Raw genomic sequence first — 16,252 nt, forward strand, 5'->3', positions numbered from 1 at the left:
AACTCACCATTACGTAGACTCAGTGGGAACCGTGAGCTTGTTTCCCTGGACCTAGACGGTCCCATCTGGGGGTGATGGGAGACAGTGACGATCATCAGGCATAAGATTATCATGAGGAGAATGCAACCTAGATCCTCGCAGGCACAGTTCACAACAGGGTTCACGCTCCTACGAGAATCCACCGCACCACAGACGTGACAGGAGGCAGAGCTCAGACAGTAGCACCAGTGATGGGAGCAGCTGCAAATACAGAGGAAGCTTCACTCACTCTCCCACTGCTCACCTCCTGCTGTGCAGCCCAGTTCCTAACAGGCCACGGATGGGGAGCAGCGCTTGGTTAGGAACCCCTGCTCCACAGCATTCCCTCGGAAAAGGAGGGAGGCAGCCGCTGCTCGACACAGCAGAGGAGGAGGAGTGGCAGTGCTCCGGGACTCCGGAATCGCACACGGCAGAGTGGACCCAGAACTGAGGACACAGCACAGCGCACAGACAGGCCCGACTCTCAACAGCCGGACTCACAACGGGCCAGCTTTACGACAGCACGAAAGCCATCTGCATTCAGTAACGCCCCCCCTTACCAGCGGTCTTCCAGGGGGTCCCGTCAGCGTAGACGCCACGTAAGTGGAGGAGCATCTGTGTGGAGCAGAGACGTTTCCACTCAGGGATGCTGACCGAAAGCCACGGTAGGCTGCAGTGCGTTACCGGGAGACACTCATGACAACGTCCTTGTTCACAGAGTCTACATCACAAAACGTCTAATTTTAGTGATACTCTCCCCAGTCAGACACAAAGCTTCCACACGTACTTACTTCACTCCAGTAACGATCTCAATGAACCAGTTTTCACTGAGAAATACCAGAGCGCAGCCCTCACGTAATGCTCACTTGGGAACACCCAGGCAACGCTCCACATTTGGGACTGCTTCAAAATAAAGAACACTTATGCACAAAATCCCCCACACTTCTGTGACAACACACAACGGCCTCCAATGCCGAGAAAATTACATGAGCTACCGTTTCCCCGTCAGCCCATCTTAAAGGAGACAGGAGCGGCGTGTTCCTGTCAGACCAGCAGCTCCAGGCTGGGCACCACCGCTCACTCCTGTAGTCCCAGAGCTGTGGGAGGCTGAGGTGGGAGGATCACTTGAGGCCAAGAGTTGGAGACCAGCCTCAGCAACACAGAAAGACCCCGTTTCTTAAAAAAAAAAAAAAAAAGTTAGCCAGGCATGGTCGTGCGCACCTGTCGTCCCAGCTACTTGGGAGGCTGAGGTGAGAGGACTAACTGAGCCCAGGAGGTCAAAGCTGCAGTGAGCCATGACTGCACCACTACACTTCAACCCGGGTGACAGAGCCAGACCCTGCCTTCTACAACAACAAAAGTACCAGCTCCAATCCCCTGTCTTGGTTTTGTTCCCATTTTACTCTGAGAGACTAGCTGGCAGCAATGGTGATCCCACAGCACCCTGGCCATCCCTGCTGGCACTCAGGTCCTCCTGGACAGGTCCACAGGCTGCTTTCTCACGTGCACAGAGCCTCACTCGTGCCAAAGGTGAAGCACACAGGCCCTGGGCTCTCCGTACACTCGGACACCAGCCAGCTTCAGGGCCACTTGGGATTACTTTCTGTACAAAGAAAGGGTGGCTAGGATGTAAGGCTACTCCCAGCCCTGAAAGATAGTTTCAACTCTGGCGAGGCGGCATTTAATGTGTTTCGAAACCTTAAAGCCAGTCCACAAAAAGGTCCAACTGGATCCATAAATGGGACATCTGTCACTGGATCACAAACTTCTCAACAGCCCAGAGTCTGCAGAATATCCCTCGAATCTGTCGGCAAGCAGAACGGCACTCAGGGTGGGTGAGCAGGGGCTTGCCGCCGGGCGCCAGCCTGCAGGTCTGCACGGGGTGTAGGCAGCACAGTGAGCCCTCGGTGTGCACAGTGGTCCAGGCAGCACCGTGCACCCTCCTGGGAGTGACCAACTGAGGCTAGTGTGGCAGCGATGAACACAAATGCAGGCTTCGTCCATGACTGGCTGCCCCCTCACCTCAAGATCAAAGCTGCAAACCCTGGATCCACCTACAGGGCTGCTGTTGGTGATATATTCAGAGCTTTCAGTCCACACTTCTTGCTTTTCCATTTAAATGTAAGTCTTTGTATTGTAATACCTTGGGTATCCCAAGGTTTAGTCTTGTGAAATTTTACCTTCTCTAGAGCTGTCCTTTTGAAGTATTTGAGTTATAAATAAAGACAACACCAAAGTTTATATATTTAACCCAATAGTGGGTTTAGCAAAACGTGATGCCAGTAGAGAAACATTATATATTTGTGGTAAGGAGCAACTCTCTTTATTCCAATATCTAACACGAAAAATCTGCTTTGTGTCAGCTAATATTCCACAGATGTCCGGAGCACAACTACAAAAATAACTTGCTTAGAAGTCCCTGTCTTGCCAACTAATTTTTGACTGAACACAAAATGGGGGCCTTCCAAAAAGAAAATCTGGTTTCCAAATAGGACATTTCTTTTTACAAATTAATTAATTAATTTTTTTTTTTTTTTTTTTTTTTTTTTTTTTTTTTGAGACGGAGTCTCGCTCTGTCGCCCAGGCTGGAGTGCAGTGGCCGGATCTCAGCTCACTGCAAGCTCCGCCTCCCAGGTTTACGCCATTCTCCTGCCTCAGCCTCCCGAGTAGCTGGGACTACAGGCGCCCGCCACCTCGCCCGGCTAAGTTTTTGTATTTTTTAGTAGAGACGGGGTTTCACCGTGTCAGCCAGGATGGTCTCAATCTCCTGACCTCGTGATCCACCCGTCTCGGCCTCCCAAAGTGCTGGGATTACAGGCTTGAGCCACCGCGCCCGGCCTTAATTTTTTTTTTTAATTTATTTTTTTTGAGACAGAGTCTCACTCTGTTACCCAGGCTGAAGTGCAGTGGCACGATCTCGGCTCACTGCAACCTCCCCCTCCCGGGTTCAAACAATTCTCCTGCCTCAGCCTCCTGAGCAGCTGGGACTACAGTGCGTGCCACCATGCCTGGCTAATTTTTGTACTTTTAGTAGACACGGGGTTTCACCATGTTGGTCAGGCTGGTCTTGAACTCCTGACCTCATGATTCGCCCACCTCGGCCTCCCAAAGTGCTGGGATTACAGGCGTGAGCCACTGTACGCAGCCTAAAAATAGGACATTTCTTTAGAGGTTTCAATAATTTTACGTAATCATGGGTTCATAGAAAAACTATTCCAAATTACCTAATGTACTGCTATATTTTTTGATACTCTTGATAATTTTTTAAAAAGTCATCTTAAGATGTTTATTTCTATAGAAGTATTTTGCTCACTTCTAGTTACTATTTATTCCATGTTGAGTTTTATTTTATACGATCATCCATTTTCCTTTATCAAACCATTCCCAAGCAAAATCAAAGAAAAACCCAGTGCAGGCTTAAGTCAAACCAGGCCGTTAAGGCAAAAAGTCGATATACGAAGAGTCCAAAGTACTCACTGAAAATTATGTGAAGCCATTCTGAAAACATAATGAGTGCAAATCCCATTGTTATTCATATTCTTGAGAAAAATAACTGGTGACTTCAATGATCAGCTCTTCATCCACCTTGAACGAGAGAAAGAGAAAGGAATTTACCCATGGTATTTACAAATGCCACCTAACCCAGCATTCAACATAAAAGAGACAGGCTGGGTGCGGTTGTGGTGGCTCACACCTGTAATCCCAGCACTTTGGGAGGCTGAGGCGGGTGGACTGCTTAAGGCCAGGAATTGAAGATCAGCCTGCGCAACACAGACAGACCCTGTCTCTAATAAAAACAATAATCATAAAAATAAAAACGAAAATAAAATAAAAGAGGCATGACCAGAATGCTGTTTGCCCCCCTTATGGATATTTCATTTCATCTACATTTTGCTTTGCAATTTGAGAATAGAAGGATCTGCCCATTTAAGAAAAACATGCCATTCTGATGTTTAAAAGGCTCGTAAAGAAAGAAATGTCCTGTACTGGGTCTATCTAGCCAAGTGGGACACAACTAAGTTCATATTGGGCCCCCAGAGAATTCAGCCCTTACTAGATATTCGCTCTTATTAATATTATTCTAGACCTGATTCTCTGAAGTTACAGAGTATTCATACGGATTTTAATATTTTAGAATTTTGTTTAAAAGGCTCATCTTCACAATACTGCTGTGGTTACAACCGGGACTTTTCCTCATTCCCACTGTGCTCCCGCAGAGAACGGGGTGCAGGGCAGGTCCCCTCAAGGGTACGGCTGGGTCAAAGGGCGAATGTGTTTGGGATTCCAGCAGACGCCGCTGGCCACTCCCCTAGGGAGGGCACCCCACCCGCCAGCAATGCAGAAGGGCATGTCACAACAACGCTGCTTCCAAACATTTTATGTATCACCCATCCAATAGCAGAAAAATAACTCCTTTTCCTTTTCTTTCACCGTGTCCCTTTCTGGAGCCCTTGCTAGTTAGGACCATGCCCAGGACTTGCACCCCGGGGTTCATGAGCTCCCGGTCCTAACTGAGCCTCATTCTGAGCTGCCAGCGAGGCTGCCAAAAATTTCAGCAGAAGAGAGGATTTCGGTTGGTGCCAGAGAAACAGGAGCGGCTGCTCATTCCACACATCCAGGGCAGGACCATCCCAACAGGCACCAGTGAACCCAGAGGGTAAATGTGACTTGGCCAAGGGCATGGGGATTAGAGCCTAATCCAGTAACACAGTGGCCACTTCTGTGATCGAGGAAGCGTCAGGGAGAATGATGCTAATAACTAAGAAAATGAAAGAAAAGCAGGGATTAAAAACTATATTTGCCACATGGAACTTTTACAGCGATGCCACGGTACGCGTTCCAACGCCTCACCCTCGTTCTGCCAGGAGCCACACTGAGGACTGAGTTCTTGGGGGAGAGAATAAGATGGTGGATTTTTTGGAATGGCATATTCTAATAAGAGGAGGAAAACATTTAAATTTTTGAGTTTTAATTCAATGAATATGTATTTAATTTAATAACTAATGCCTAAGGCTGCACACCTGTCAGGTCTACTTACTCTCCTCAATATGGAATCTTTTTTTTACATTATAAAAACAATACCTTGGCCGGGTGCAGTGGCTGAATCCTGTAATCCCAGCACTTCAGGAGGCCGAGACGGGTGGATCACGAGGTCAGGAGATCGAGACCATCCTGGCTAACCCGGTGAAACCCCGTCTCTACTAAAAAACACACATAAAAAAAATTAGCCGGGCGAGGTGGCGGCGCCTATAGTCCCAGCTACTGGGGAGGCTGAGGCAGGAGAATGGTGGGAACCCAGGGGGCGGAGCTTGCAGTGAGCTGAGATCCGGCCACTGCACTCCAGCCTGGGCGACAGAGTGAGACTCCGTCTCAAAAAAAATACCTTTCTTGAAAAAATTCACACTACATATAAGTATATAAGGCAGCACCTGAGCCTCCATAACCTCATAACCCTACAACCTCCATAACCTCAGCCTCAGGGAGGGTTCTGTGCTCCTCCCAGACCTTTGTATGTGCCATAAAAACAGCCAAAGCCCAGTGGACACATCTGAGCTGGGTCCCCCTCCAGGCCTGTCCATTTGCTTTTACCCTTTGGAGACTGCGTTGCCATCCCCAGTTCACAGAGGAATGGACCGACATCCACTCAGCTTTCACCTCCAGGTAGATTTTGACCCACTTAACTCTAGCATATTTAAGTTGTGCAACAGAAGGAAACAGACAAGCTGTTATATTTCTATTCCAAGATACCCAGGTTTCTTATTTCCAGATCCTATACTACACTAAGTCAAGAGTTCAAAAAAACAACAAAAGGGAAGTATTTCTCATTATAAGATATGTTTAAAAAACAGTCTTTAGGCCGGGCGCGGTGGCTCACGCCTGTAATCCCAGCACTTTGGGAGGCCGAGGCGGGTGGATCACGAGGTCAGGAGATCGAGACCATCCTGGCTAACACAGTGAAACCCCGTCTCTACTAAAAATACAAAAAATTAGCCGGGCGAGGTGGCGGGCGCCTGTAGTCCCAGCTGCTCGGGAGGCTGAGGCAGGAGAATGGCGGGAACCCAGGAGGCGGAGGTTGCAGTGAGCCGAGATTGCGCCACTGCACTCCAGCCTGGGCAACAGAGCGAGACTCCATCTCAAAAAAAAACAAAAAACAAAAAAAACAAAAACAGTCTTTAAATGGTCGACTTTCAGAATTGCAGCAAGAGCAGAACTGGACACACCCAACAGGCCTTGTTTGTTCCCACACAATTGCCAAGCTTGAAGGACGGCCCTGGAAGGGGGCCGCCTACTTTGGTGGGCCTCATAATTGGCCTGCAGAATCTTCCAGGCATACTGGTCTGCAGGTCCCTGAGCAGGACCTCTGGGGCCCCCACTCCAGGTCATCTTCCTGCCCCGGCCGCCCTTCTCGGCTCAACTCTCCCCTTCCTGTCATGCTTGCCAGCTCCAGGGGTGGTGTCCTCGGTAGCCCCCGACTCCTCCCATCTCCCCTCTCTCCAGGCCCCAGCCCTTCCACTCCCGGGACACCTCCTTGTCTTTCACTGGCTACTTTCTGCGTGGCGTGGAACCTCAGCAGACAGCCTTCCACACCCCACACGCTCACCATGTGCAGCTTCTGCTGCTGCCCTGCTCCAAGCCCCCAACTGAGTTCTGGAGCAGGAACGTGTGTGCACCCAGGCCCCGGCACCTCCTCACCCAGGCCTGGGCAGGTGAGCACCCCCAACAGGCGTCGCGATTCTCAGTTGCAGCTGCTGCCTTCAGTGCCTGTGCCTCTCTGTCTTCTCTCCATTTTCCAAAGTCATAGAGGACCATCAGAAAATATCCAAAAACAAAAAGATCAACTACAGCTCTCTCCCAACACTTCCCAGCCTTACCTGCAAGCTTTCTTCGAGGCGAAGGTCCCACACCGGCCTCTCCTCCCTCCGACACCTTCCTCTGCCTGCCTGTAGGGCTCTTAGCCTCACATCCTAAATTCACACACAAAGCTTAGCTCCCTTTGAGCCACCTTGTGTCCTCCCTGCCATCAGCTCTACATACCTTGACTAATCGCAGGGAGCTACTGAGATTTGTGAAGTAATTCATTAAGAAGCTAAGTCCCTGGGGCTGCTTCTTATCTCTAAAAACACGGTCCCAGCTCTCATGTCCCTTGGGGAGCAATCTGCTCAGACCACACCAGGGAAGCATAAAGTTGTACAAGCAATGAAGAAACTCTCCCTGATGAGAAAGCCCAGCTTGAGGGTAGCTTCAGCACCACAGGCAGGACAGGAATCAACAGCAGACCCCTCCTTACCTTGCAAGAGATGGAGCGGAGAGAAGAGAACCCAGACAGCGTGTACCCCTCGTCTCCTCAGCACCCATGGACACATCCCCAGGGCCTACAAACCTCTTGTTGGGTCCAGGCATGGCCCCACCCCATTCATGCCCATCTCCAGGACCTTCTTCACCAAGGCTCACAGCTGGATGCTGTCCTGGAGATATGGTTAATTTTAAACACATCATTGTATTAGAAATCTCATCTTGGGTACGGGCTAAACACAGAACTGAATGCCCTGAAAAGAATCAAGTCCTCCAGAAACTTCTTTTTCCGCTGACTGAAACTCAGGTCCGAACTCATCCCCGTACAAGGCCTCACCAGATACAACCAGAAGGGCACACACTGCATGGGCTTCCACGAGCTCACATGGCGAAGCCAGCGGCTGCTGGACGCAGCCTCAGAGGCACAGCCGGCCGTGACCCGGGCCTCCCCATCTTGGTCAGCGGAGCACTCCACCCTCCCACCCCGTGGGTGCCCTCATCAGGGTCCTGCTGCCCCACGAGATGCATGTGGAGCCCACCCAGGACCCTGCACACTCACTCCTGGGCCCTCCTGACCACTGTCCTGTGGAACAGACAAGCAGGTAGAAATCTCCAGGCTGCACGCCCCGCTGCCCCCTACTCCTCGTGGCTGGCCCCAGCCCACGACCTCTGATCTCCCTCACTGCAGCCCAGGGACCTCCGAGGCTCTGGTCTGGCCGGGGGACCCTGATGCAGGCCCTGCCAGGCAGCACCCTCCACAGAGCACACGTTCCAGGGGACTGAGGCTCCGCCTGGGCTCTGAGACTGGCTGGTCCCACAGCCTTTTTTAGGATGAAGAACAGGATGGGGAAGGTAAAGGCAGATGTGGGAGGTGATGCCACAGTATTACCCAGATCTGATTAGAACACACTGGAAGCTTTAAAAAGCATGCACTGGGGAGAAACCACTCAAGGTGAGAACTGGTTCACTTCCTGCCTGTGTGTGTTTTCATTTCACCGGGGAGAGTTTCATGAGTACCAGTGCTCAGAAAGCTTTAATAAGAAGCCTTCTGGACAAGCGGAACTCACAGTAATGCCACTGTCAGAGTTCTGGAAGATTAAACCACAAGGAACACGCAGGGCTCCCAGAGGAGGGCGCAGATGTGTGGCAAACGTGCCTTCCTCATTCCTTTTTTCTGTGCACGATGGGTGTTAATCCAGTATACTTACCTCAATGCCTAACAAGTCAAAAATTAAAATTAAAAAAATTAATTGTATTATTAATTTATTAATGTATTATTTGTAATTTATTGTATTATTTATAATGTGATGTTTATCAGTATAACTTACTGTTAATTTAATTTAAAAATAGCCTGGGCCCAGTGGTTCACGCTTATAATCCCAGCACTTTGGGAGGCTGAAGGAGGTGGATCACGAGGTCGGGGGTTTGAGACCAGCCTGGCCAAGATGGTGAAACTCTTGTTTCTACTAAAAATACAGAAATTAGCCGGGTGGAGTGGCGGGTGCCTGTAATCCTAGCTACTAGGGAGGCAAGGCAGGAGAATCACTTGAACCTGGGAGACAGAGGTTGCAGTGAGCCAAGATCACGCCACTGCACTCTAGCCTTGGTGATAGAGCAAGACTCCATCTCAAAATAAAATAAAATAAAATAAAAAATAAAAAAATAAGCAAGTTAGCCGCGATGACCCCTTAATGGGAAGTGGCCAATGTGCACATCTCTGCAGTCATGCAGTATTTCATCAGACGCCTCAAGTACTGTGTTTGTGAAACAGGAATGTCTGAGGGAGATGAATCCTGTTGCTTCATCCCCTTAAAAAACAAAAGCAAGACATTCACACACAGACACCAAACCTACACTTGGCGCAATCTAAAAGCAAAGGTGTAGTTTAGAACATTTGGAGTGATCCTATTTTATAAATATCCTCCCCATTACAGATCAAGTACACCAAGTCCACAAAAACCCAACTCAAATTTGTGACGTGTGCTGGTCAACAGGGAGAAGAAAAACATGATCCACAGGCAAAGCAGCACCTGTGTGGAGAGAACGCCACTTCCCACCGACATCCTAGTGGTGACGACAGAGACAGGCAACACTCGCCGAGGCCCAGCCACCTCCCACCCAGTGCTGTTGAGAAAGTAAAGACAGCTTGACAGGCTTGATGCCAAGGACCCAGGACATTTACTGTGGCGTGACAGTCCCCACAGGTTACTTCAGGGCGGATGTCCATGGCCTGAACCCCAGAGGCCGGGCGGTGAGTCCAGGCCTTGGTGCCCAGCAAGGAGCAGGTGTCCCTGAGAACCCAAACACCCCTGAGTGGATGTGGGAACCACCATGGAGAGCGAGACTCCCATAAGCCCACTGTTCAAGATGGCCTGGCAAACGGGTCGGTTATAAACGTTGCTGCAGGTCCCTGAAAAAAACAAAACTGGATGAGGTTTCCCTCTTGTCTTGCACGTCCTTGGGAGCTTGATCTTGTAACCATGTGGCTGTGCTTTCTTTTTTCACAATGGTGGCCCGGGTTTAGGGCCCAATTCCTGTCTTCGAGGATGAGTCCTTTGTCTTCTATTTATATGTGTTGTGTGTGTCATATAAAAGAGTTTTGGTTAATTGGTCTAATAACAATAACAGCTTAAATCAAATATTTTGTCAGAAAAGTAAAAAGTGTAATAACTTTTATTTAGCTCACGTTACTTAAGTAATCTTTGGGAAACAAAAACAGTTTTAAAGATTATTGGTAAAATAAAGACATTTGGTCTAAATTACGCAGGTCAGATATTAAGTTTACTACATGCTTTAAGGTCATAAACTGCTTCTTTGACTTTTGAAAATTGTTCAATTCACCCACCTTGTGGACATTAGATTCTAGATAACACCGGGGGACATGTGGAGAGCCACACCCGAGCTATGCTGGAGACTCCGCCCTTATCTGCACTTCTGTCTGGTGGGTCCTAGGCTAGACTCCACACCTGGGACATAATTAAAATCCCGTACTTACCGAGATTTTCACCAAAGCAAAAGTTGCTAAGAGTTAACATTGTATTTGAGACTACTCAAGAAATAGTTCTACACCCAAGGCGAAAAGGAAAGTGGCATATACTTTTGGTAAAAAGATTTTAAGAAGTCATGGAAATGTGGATGTTTCTGCCTGGATTAAAGAGTTAAAGAATTGTTTTAAGTTAAGATCAAGCTAAAGGTTTGAACAAGTTGTGGAAGGTTTGTAAAAAATTAATTGTACAAGAAATTCTGTGTATGGACATTGGCTAAAGTTAAAGGGGTATTATTCTGTTTTCCTGTAAATTAAACATTGGAATAAAAACACAACAGGTTTTTCTTAAAGCAAAATCCTACTTATAATCTGCTCTTTAACAAAAAAAATTGTAAAGAGTTATAAAAGGTATAAGAATCTTACCTTAGGGGCCCGGCGTGGTGGCTCATGTCTGTAATCTCAGCACTTTGGAAGGCCGAGGTGGGCGGATCACAAGGTCAGGAGATTGAGACCATCCTGGCTAACACAGTGAAACTCTGTCTCTACTAAAAAAAAAACAACACACAAAAAATTACCCAGTCATGGTGGTGGGCACCTGTAGTCCCAGCTTCTCGGGAGGCTGAGGCAGGAGAATGGCATGAACCTGGGAGGCAGAGCTTGCAATGAGCTGAGATCACATCACTGTACTCCAGCCTGGGTGACAGAGTGAGACTCTGTCTCAAAAAAAAAAAAAAAAATTGAGTAAAGCATATTCCTGTGAACAAAATTTTGTGCATATTTGTTTCTTTGTACTTGATTTCTCCAGAATTTGGAAACTATTTGTGAGTATTCTTAATTCATGGCAATATAGTTGTTTGCATAACTGCAATAAGAATCTGTTTTCATTTGTAACAGGACACAATTGGATTGGTTATTTTACCAAGGATTTGACTGGAATGGTTATTTTACCAAATTGGTTATTTTACCAAGGATTTGACTGGAATGGTATGTTTTCCTTTAAGGAATCAAACTTGACTTGTAGAGTCAATAAAAGCCCCTCAGGAAAACATACCTTGTCTATATGGTCCCTGGACAGGGGGCCTGACCTGTGGTAAGTAAAAAATGTCATTTATGACAGGCTCAGGAGCCCCAAGTTATCTTGGGACCTCAAGAGGAGAGGAATTTACCTAACTCATAGGTATTTGAGGGCACAAACCCATAGCTGGGCTCGGTTTTTTTTTTAAAAAGTCTCATCCATTTATGTAGCCAACAGACACATGAAAAAATGCTCATCATCACTGGTCAATAGACAAATGCAAATCAAAACCACAATGAGATACCATCTCACATTAGCTAGAATGGCGATCATTAAAAAGTCAGGAAACAACAGATGCTGGAGAGGATGTGAAGAAATAGGAAAACTTTTACACTGTTGGTGGGAGTATAAACTAGTTCAACCATTGTGGAAGACAGCGTGATGATTCCTCAAGGATCTAGAACTAGAAATATCATCTGACCCAGCGATCCCATTACTGGGTATATACCCAAAGGATTATAAATCATTCTACTATAAAGACACATGCACACATATGTTTATTGAGGCACTATTCACAATAGCAAAAACTTGAAACCAACCCAAATGTCCACCAATGATAGACTGGATTAAGAAAATGTGGCACATTTACACCATGGAATACTATGCAGCCATAAAAAGGATGAGTTCATGTCCTTTGCAGGGACATGGATGCAGCTGGAAACCATCATTCTCAGCAAACTACCACAGGAACAGAAAACCAAACACTGCATGTTCTCACTTATAGATGGGAACTGAACAATGAGAACACTTGGACACAGGGCGGGGAACATCACACACAGGGGACTGTCATGGGGTGGGGGAAAGGAGGAAGGATAGCATTAGGAGAAATACCTAGTGTAAATGACGAGTTAATGGGTGCAGCACACCAACATGGCACATGTATACATATGTAACAAACCTGCACGTTGTGCACATGTACCCTAGAACTTAAAGTATAATAATAAATAATAATAATCATAATAATAAAAGAAAAAAGAAAAAAGTCTTATCTGAGATTCCTTCCATGGAACACAGTTCCATCAAAGCCTATTTTAAAAGTCTATGTGAAAAATAATTATTCTTGCTGCACTTTATACAAATAATCAGGCCAAGTGTAACAAAGCACATCAGTCTTACAATGATTTGTCCTTGGTGAAAATGGGGTACTGGAGAGAGAGAAATTATTTTTCAAAAACTATGGTACACCTATTTTTAGATTCTAGTCTCATCCGTTGTTTTTAGTAATATTTTCCTGCAATTTAGAATAACCCTGCTTATTCCTGTGAACCAACCAGTGAACGCTGGCTGCTGCTCAGAAGAAACAAGAGGGATGGGTAATGTAAAAATCTGAATCGAGATTCTAATTCTAGGCACATTGGAATCAGCTAGTGACCCCCTATGAGCTTGGTTCCAGCAGTTGCCCAGTTCATGGAAAGCCTTCTAATTTAGTGTACTTGGGATAATTTTACTTATTTTGCCTTACTGTTGTGGAATATATTGCTGTCGTGCTCTGTGTAGGGTTGCAGGATAAGCTTACTGTTTTCTTAAATTTCTTAAGTTCTTAAATTTGCCAGAACTTGCAGTTATGAATGGCTGTCACCATACTGGAGCTTTCTGACTGAGCGCCTCGCCACCCTGAATGACCTGAAGGCAGGAATATCACCACCTCTATCCAGCCTGAAGTAGTTACAGAAGATGGATCTTTGTCCCTCTGCAAGTCTTAGGATTAAGGGTTCTCTTGTAAAAGGGAGGGGGGAAATGTCAGAGGCATTTGAACCAGAGCATTTCCATCTTAAACAGGGGTTTCCATATAGGAAGTTACTCTATACGGTCTACAAAGGGAAGGGATGAATAATCCACCCCGTTTAGTAAATAATCAAGAAATAACCATAAAAATGGGCAACCAGCAGCCTTTGGGGCTGTTCTGTCTATGGAGAAGCCATTCTTTATTCCTTTACTTTCCTAATCAACTCACTTCCATTTTACCCTATGGACTCACCCTGAATTCTTTCTTGCACGAGATCCAAGAACCTCTCTTGGGGTCCGGATCAGGACCCCTTTCCTGTAACACATTCGCTTAAAAACAAGACACTGGGTTTGCTGACACTTAGAGTTTACCGGCTGGATCAGGAGCCCTTTCCTGTAACACATTTGCTTAAAAATAAGACGCTGGGTTTGCTGACACTTAGAGTTTACCGGCTGTATCTATGCTGCCCAATGCTGAGTAAGCACCATGAAACACAAATAATAAAAATAAATTATAATACTTAACTCTAAGACACATCTCAAGTCACCACCCTCTCTCCTGCCTGGAGCCAGGGAGCCCCCGGCCACCTGCTGAAACGGGGCCCCACCGCCCCTCTTCCTGCGGGACACCCTTCATGCAGACCAGACGCCCATGAACGTTTCTCTCTGGCTGTTTGTCAGAAGCTGCACAGGAGCAGCACATTCTCAGAAACACTGCGAAGTGAGTGAAAAACATTGCAAACACCATTTGAACAGCCGCTGAGAGAGAAACCAGACATTCTCACAGTGGGTTAGTTTCTCCCTTTCCCATTAGGCCACATTTAAGAATTTCTAAAATCCCAGAAAACCCGAATCATCCATGTCCAGCCCTCAGCACTGCACGCCGGGGGAAGCTGGGAAGGAGCTGAGTCTCCAAGGGCAGCCCTGAGCCTCCCAGGAAAGGCCCTGAGTGCCTCGGGAGGGTGGGGGATTCCGGGGGACCAGGTGGCTTTCTTTCTTGTTTTGGTGGTGCCATGCTTTGGGTGTGGATAAAGCTGTGGTTTTGGCAAATGCACTGGAAAAGGTGAAGACAATTTCCTATAAAATGTGGGTCACACAGCTCTCGTCTCTCCTGGTCGCACCCGCAGGGGTCCACGCATGGGGCTGAGGGCTGGGGGTCTGCTCTGCAGAGCCAGGGGGCAGGGCTCAGTGAGCTATGACCCCCACACTCTGGGATCTGCAGAGAACCCTGGAGAGGCCAGTGACCCACCCCACCTCAAGACTCCCCCCAAGGAGGGATGTCCGGTCTCCCTGTCCCAGTCTCTGGGGCCCCAACCATGCACCAACGGAGGGGCGGGCACTCGTGCTGTTTTAGAAACACAGGGATGTGTGCAGAGCCTTGCGTTTCCTCCTCACCCACACGACACCCTCTCCCTGGCCGCAAGGGCACTCCCTCCTGGGAAGGGCAGGGCCCCTTCCACACTGGCCTCTGTGGGACAAAGGCTCTTGGGCACCTGGCGCTGAAAATACTGGGGTCCTGGTGGTGGTTTCACCACAGGAGAGGCAAGCCGAGAAGACCTCAAGCTACTGCCTGCCCCCCAATCTCAACTCCTAGGTGGGTGATGATGGATGTCACCCAAAAGGAAATTTGCCAGGGTTCCCTCCCCACCACCCACCAAGCTCCAGGAATTTTGCCTGGAGGTAGAAGACTGTAAAACAGATAACTCCGAATCTCTTCCCAAAGGAGCTGATTTCACTGAAACAAAGTGTGGGGAGGTACAAGCCTAAGGGCGCTCTCAAAAAACGGTGAAGGTGATGGCTAAAGGGAAAGGAGCAGATGCAGGCTTGGCCGCACACCTGCTAGTTTGCCTAGGAAAACTGGTAAAAGAGCTCCGAGGAGCCTGCCTGAAGTCAGAACAAATCTCAAACACAGGCCTCAGGAACTACCCTTCAAAGGATCCTGAATTTGATTCTTTAGGATGTGGAGTGATTTATGCTCCAGAGTGTTGTTAAAACAACAGAGCCATTAGCGGATTAGACAGCTGGGTACGGCCAGGAAAAGAGAGTCAAAGTGAGTCATGCCCTGATCAAAGGAGAGCTCCTACTAAATCCCAGGGTGACTATGGACATGGCCAAGGCTGAGTTCCCTGAGGAACAACATTAGATACTTAACACTGGGAATCTGGGGTTGGGCATAGGTAGACTCCAGTAAAATAAGCCAGCCAGTCACTAAACAAATAAACAAGTAAATCACAGTAACAAGCCTAGAGAGAAGGGTCCATACCCAGAGTTGCTATGTGTATCATCTAAAACAGCAGTACCCAACCTTTTGGGCACCAGGGACTGGTTTCATGGAAGACAATTTTTTCCCACAGACTGGGAAGGGGTTGGGGGATGCTTTTGGAATGAAACTATTCCACCTTAGATTATTGGGCATTAGATTCTCATAAGGAGCATGCAACCTAGGTCCCTCCCACGCACAGTTTACAAAAGGGTTCATGCTCCTATGAGAACCTAATGCTGCCACTGATCAGACAGGAGGCGGAGCTCAGGCAGTAATGTTGGCTGGGCACCTGCCATTCACCTCCTGCTGTGCTGCCCCGTTCCTTACAGGCCACAGATGGGTACCAGCCCACAGCCTGGGGGTTGAGGACCCCAATCTAAAATGTCCAGTTTCCAAAAAGATCACAGCACATACAAAGAAACAGGAAAGCATGACCTCTAAACCGGAAATAAAACAGACAACAGAGACTCTCTGTGAGAGATGTCAGACTTAATAGAAAAAGCCTTCAAAGTAGCCATTACAATTTGTTGAAAGAACTACAAGAAATCAGGATAAAAGAAGATGAGATGACAACACTTAATCAAATACAGAATACCAATAATGACACAGAAAGTATAAAACAGTACCAAATGGAAAGTCTGGAGATGGAAATTATAATAGTCTAAGTAAAACCTCACTTGAAGGGCTCAACAAAACATTTCACCTGGCCAAGGAAAGAATTAGCAAATTTGGAAATAGATCAGGCCAGGCATGGTGGCTCGTGCCTGTAATCCCAGCATTTTGGGAGGCAAGGTGGGAGGATCACTTTAGGCCAGGAGTTCAAGATCAGTCTGGGCAACATAGCTGTATTAGTCCATTCTCACGCTGCTATAAAGAAATACCCAAGACTGGG

At 47.4% G+C, this 16,252-nt stretch overlaps 1 protein-coding gene across 2 annotated transcripts in view; it reads right to left on the reverse strand.

Moving 5' to 3' along the window:
• The window catches only part of LOC105489259 (ADNP homeobox 2), a 61,152-nt gene extending 55,922 nt beyond the window's left edge, over positions 1-5,230 (reverse strand). Inside the window, exons 1-4 of one of the 2 annotated variants that reach the window (XM_011753969.2) lie at positions 5,101-5,230; positions 3,496-3,603; positions 579-739; positions 8-240 (exon numbers count right to left, since the gene is read on the reverse strand). The gene's annotated coding sequence lies outside the window, so the exon portion shown is untranslated. The remainder of the gene's footprint in view (positions 1-7; positions 241-578; positions 740-3,495; positions 3,604-5,100) is intronic. The other variant, XM_011753970.2, reaches the window with a different exon arrangement.
• Between the last annotated feature and the right edge of the window lie 11,022 nt (positions 5,231-16,252).

Source organism: Macaca nemestrina, chromosome 19 (assembly GCF_043159975.1).
Source record: "Macaca nemestrina isolate mMacNem1 chromosome 19, mMacNem.hap1, whole genome shotgun sequence".
Lineage (NCBI taxonomy): Eukaryota > Metazoa > Chordata > Mammalia > Primates > Cercopithecidae > Macaca > Macaca nemestrina.